Source organism: Herpailurus yagouaroundi, unplaced genomic scaffold (assembly GCF_014898765.1).
Source record: "Herpailurus yagouaroundi ecotype Mexico unplaced genomic scaffold, PumYag 182, whole genome shotgun sequence".
In the NCBI taxonomy this organism is placed as follows: Eukaryota; Metazoa; Chordata; class Mammalia; order Carnivora; family Felidae; genus Herpailurus; species Herpailurus yagouaroundi.
In genome coordinates this window covers 40,181,571-40,186,233 of record NW_024412413.1, presented here as the reverse complement: position 1 = coordinate 40,186,233, position 4,663 = coordinate 40,181,571, and the positions used below count along the sequence as shown (strand labels likewise).

Genomic DNA, 4,663 nt, shown 5'->3' with positions numbered 1-4,663 from the left:
CAAATGAAATATTTTCTTCTTATTTCAGAAGCAATTACTACAATTCCTATTCTTAATCAGAGGTTAAGACTACAGACCCTGATTCACATTCAAATCACCGCTTCTTATTTGGACAACTTTGGGGAGTAGTATGATCTCTCTGGGCATCTACAGTGGGAATAACAATGATGATAATAACAACTATAACACTGACCTCATTTAGTAATTATGAGAACAGAACAATTTTATTTATGTAAAGAATTTCAGGCTCTCTGCTCCTCCCTGTTTGACAGACAGTTGCATCTTCTGGTACAGTGCCAGCCATGTCCCCAAGACATGATGGTGAAGGTCAGAGTAAATGGATTCAGCTGTATCGGGCACCTGGTCACCAGGGCTGCTTTTCGCTCTGGCAAATGGATATTGTCACCATCAGTGATGTCTTCCTTGACCTCAACTACATGATCAACATGTTCCAATATGATGCCACCCGCAACAAATTGAACAGCACAATCAAGGCTGAGAATGGGAAATTTGTCATCAATGGAAAACCCATCTCCATCTTGGAGGAGGGTGATCCCACCAACATCAAAAGGCATGATGCTGGTGTTCAGTATGTTGTGGAGTCCACTGGAGTCTTCACCACATGGAAAAGTCTGGGTCTCACTTGAAGGGTGGGGTCAAGAGAGTCGTCATCTCTGCTCCTTCTGCTGGTGCCATATTTGTGATGGGAGTGAATCATGAGAAGTATGGCCACTACCTCAAGATTGTTGACAATTCCTCTTGTACCACAACTGCTTGGCCCCTCTGATTAAGGTCATCAGTGACAAATTTGGCGTTGTGGAAGGATACATGACTACAGTCCAGATCATCCCTGCCACCCAGAAAACTGGACAGCCCCTCTGGAAAGCTGTGGCATGATGGCAAAGTTGCTGCTCAGAACATAATCCCTGATTCTACTTGCACTGCCAAGGCTGTAGGCAAGGTCATTCCTGAGTTGAATGGGAAGCTCATTGGCATGACCTTCCAAGCCCCCAACCCCAGTGTATCAGTTGTAGATCTGACGTGCATCCTGGAGAAAGCTGCCAAATATGATGACATCTAGAAGGTGGTGAAGCAGGCATCAGAGGCCTCCTCAAGGGCATCCTGGACTACATGGAGAATCAGTTTTTCTCCTATAACTTTAACAGTGACACTCATTCTTCTACCTTCGACACTGGGGCTAGCCTAGCTCTCAGTGACCTCTTTGCCAAGCTCATTTCCTGGTATGACAGTGAATTTGGCTATAGCAACCAAGTGGTGGACATTATGGTCCATGTAGCCTCTAAGGAGTAATAGCCCCCTGGACCACCAGTCCCAGTAAGAGAAAGGAAGAGAAAGATTCTCAGCTGCTGGGGAATCTTTACCCCAACTCAACCCCTAACATACTGAGAATCTCATGACCTCTACACAGTTTCCATCCCAGATCCCCTAAAGAAGGGAGGGACTTGGGGAACCCTACTGTGTCATGTACCATCAGTAAAGTATACTGTACCAAAAACAAACAAACTTCAAACAATACTTACAGTTAGTGAGTACTCCAAAAACATCGTGTACTACTCTTTGTTGTTAAAGTCTTCATACTTATAGTACCTTAGCATGATAGCTTATTTATCTCTAATACTCAAATCTCAATCACTACTATATTTTTCTCCTTTTCTTCCTTTTTGCCTCATTTCTTCTTACCATAGTCTCTAAATAATAATTGCAAATATTTAAAAATAAAACCCATGATGTCTGCACCTAAGCACACATACTATAAATATTTTGGAACTTTTTTTCTCAGTTCCTCCTGTAAATAGGTTATACGTATTTACACTGTAATTATGTTACATACACAATTCTAGGACTTTCTTTATTTACATAATGTTACAAAAAATCTCTTCACAACAAAAATGTTTTGTTATAAAAATATACTAGGTGTTAACGATATAAGTTAAGAATTTATACTAAGTTAATAAACAGTCTTGCCATTGTGAATCATTTAATTTCCTTTTATCTCTTTTTCTTTCTTTCTTCTTTTTTTTTTAATCATGATAGTGAATGCTATGATTCATTCATTCACCAAGTTAGAATCTTTCCTGGCTCAACAAGACAGTAGAGAACAAAAGGAGGCAAAACCCTATCTTTGTAGAGCTAATGTTCTAGCTGAGGAAGGACAACTACACAGATAACCTCTGTATGTGTATAAAGGAATGGCATGTGCTATAACCAACATTAAGGTAAGATATGGGTATAAATAGTAATGGGTAGGATCTCTTTTAGAAAAGCTGAATTTGGAAAGCCTTCTCTGAGGAAAAGATATTTGAATAAACACCTGAATAAAATAATTAAGTCATAAAAATTTTAGTGCATAAAACTTATTACAAATATTTTTGAATGTTTGTATTTTTATATGTGGATGCAAATCAATAAATGCAAGAAATCTATGTAATTTCTTGTCCTATCCAAAAGTTACTCCCTAGCAGAATTTAGCATAAAAAAAAATCAATAATATTCTACTTTGTTAATGATAGTAATAGAGACACACTCAACTCACTGGTTGACATATGAAAGGTTGAAAATAAAGCTCACAGAGTTCCATGAGTACTCAGGCCAATTTCCTTATCTCATAGGTTAGAGGTCATAGATCTGAAAACTGACTTTGGTTTCCTATTTGCCAGCAAAATTCTCATCTGTTTCTAAAATAAAATGTGAACAATATCCACGAATATGATCTGAACAAGTTCATCTCTTTGGATTCAAGTTATTGGCAACAACATACCTATTATCTTTATACTTACAAAACAACCCAAAATTTCCTGTGGAATCCCAGTACATAGAAACCTGTTATATTCAGCAATATGTAACCTGCAAAGGATTTCTGACCGTCAGGGTGCATAATGGAAATTGCCTTTGCTTAGAAGTTTACATAATCACTTACAGTCAGCCTTCCTAGAGAAGTTCCCACATTCAGCACTACAGCCCTTTGATCATAATGCAATAGGACAAATGTCAGGAAATACATTCCCGTAAAGTGAATAAATCTTGTTCTTTAACCCAGAAATGACTATAAACATTACCTTCATGGAAATTTCTCTCATATGCATATTTTCAGCTTCTGAGAGGGGAACACCGAATGGCAATTAGGTAATGGTGTTTTTAATTGAGGACAAGATTAAACCTTACTGATCAGATTCTCACATAGTGCAAACTGATCATTTTGGTCTGTATGCTATAGTAAAGACATGACACGTTGACCTCAGAGCATTCAAGAATTGTTTAATTTTCTTTGACTGAAAGAAAAAATGAAATGGATTTTGGTGAAGTTGTCTTGAGAAAACATTATACAATATTTATGTATCCTTTTGTAGTATGCTTCTATATTTAGCAATTGCATTTTTCCTTTAGTTTCTTTTTGTAATATAACACTGTAGATACATAGATGGGACGTTACAGAGCTTAAAAGAACCTAAACGAAGACTTACGTTCATGTCTAAGCCTCAAATTAGATTCAAGAAGAGAAAAAAGTGATTAAGAAAGAGAAACCATGAAATGAGAATGGACCCAGAAAATATAGAGGAGAATTATGTTAACATCGGGCAGCTAAGGGTCAGAAGTACCACGACAGGAGAAGGCAGAGAGAGAAGTAGAAAGAGAGACCTCAATCGTGGATAGAAATTAAGAGGCAAGAGGGATAGGAAGAGAAGATAAATGTCAGTAGAGAGGATTATGTCAGACCTCAAATCATTTTTAAAAAATGATGTCAGAGAGGGCAGAGAGGGGAAAGTAAAAGAAGATCTAGGGAAGAAGCAGAAGACCCAAAGTCTGGATTATTTTGACTGAAAACGACACAATCACACTACAAACGTGTTGCACTTAAGAAGAAAATATCTCAAGGATACATAAGTATCTTAGAGAACATAAGACCTAAAAGTTCAACCAGGCCTTTCCAAGGACTACTCCAGGAATGAGAAAGCTGATTGTGGAAGCTCACAGAGCCTGGCTTGCCAAGATTTAAACGAGGAATGTTTGCAGCCTGGGAAATGGCTGGTTGAGAAGCCCCAAAGCAGACCAGGAACAACGGGTCTCCTATGCAATGTCAAGGCTCAATACAGTCTGTCCTTGCCTGTGGATCAACGTTTTCCACTCTGTAAACGATTTAAAGTAGTAAAACAACCCCCTTCCTATGACGTATACACTACCCCTGTAATGTATGCCTGCACGTCACTAACCTGATTGTACTGTTCCCCCAATAATCTGAGTATGCTTTGTTCCTGCTTTTGAAACTACACATTCCTTTCCCCTGCACTCCTTGAAAGGTGCTGGTAAGATTCTCAATAAAAACTGGAGAAGAGCTCTCTTCAGGGCCATCGCCACCAGAGCACTTGGCCTCCTCACCCTCTCCTTTCTGACTGAGGAGTCTGGATTAATCTGCCATCTGCAGCCCCAAGGTGTGCTGGTCAAATCTGGCAGCTGGTAGTGTCCAGGATTCTTTTTCTTCCACTCGTCACTTTTTCCTCCATTCTTCCCTTTTTTGCAGACTGGCTTCTGGTTAGAAGTCTGGGTTTTCTAATGTCCTTCTTTCATTGCTAGTTTTTTTCTTTTCTTTTCTTTTCTTTTCTTTTCTTTTCTTTTCTCTTTTCTTTTCTTTTCTCTTTTCTTTTCT

The 4,663-nt window shown here is 38.6% G+C and overlaps 1 pseudogene; it reads left to right on the top strand.

The window, feature by feature from the left end:
- Positions 1 to 318: 318 nt before the first annotated feature.
- LOC121041067 (glyceraldehyde-3-phosphate dehydrogenase-like) lies at positions 319 to 1,311 on the top strand (annotated as a pseudogene).
- The last annotated feature ends 3,352 nt before the right edge of the window (positions 1,312 to 4,663 follow it).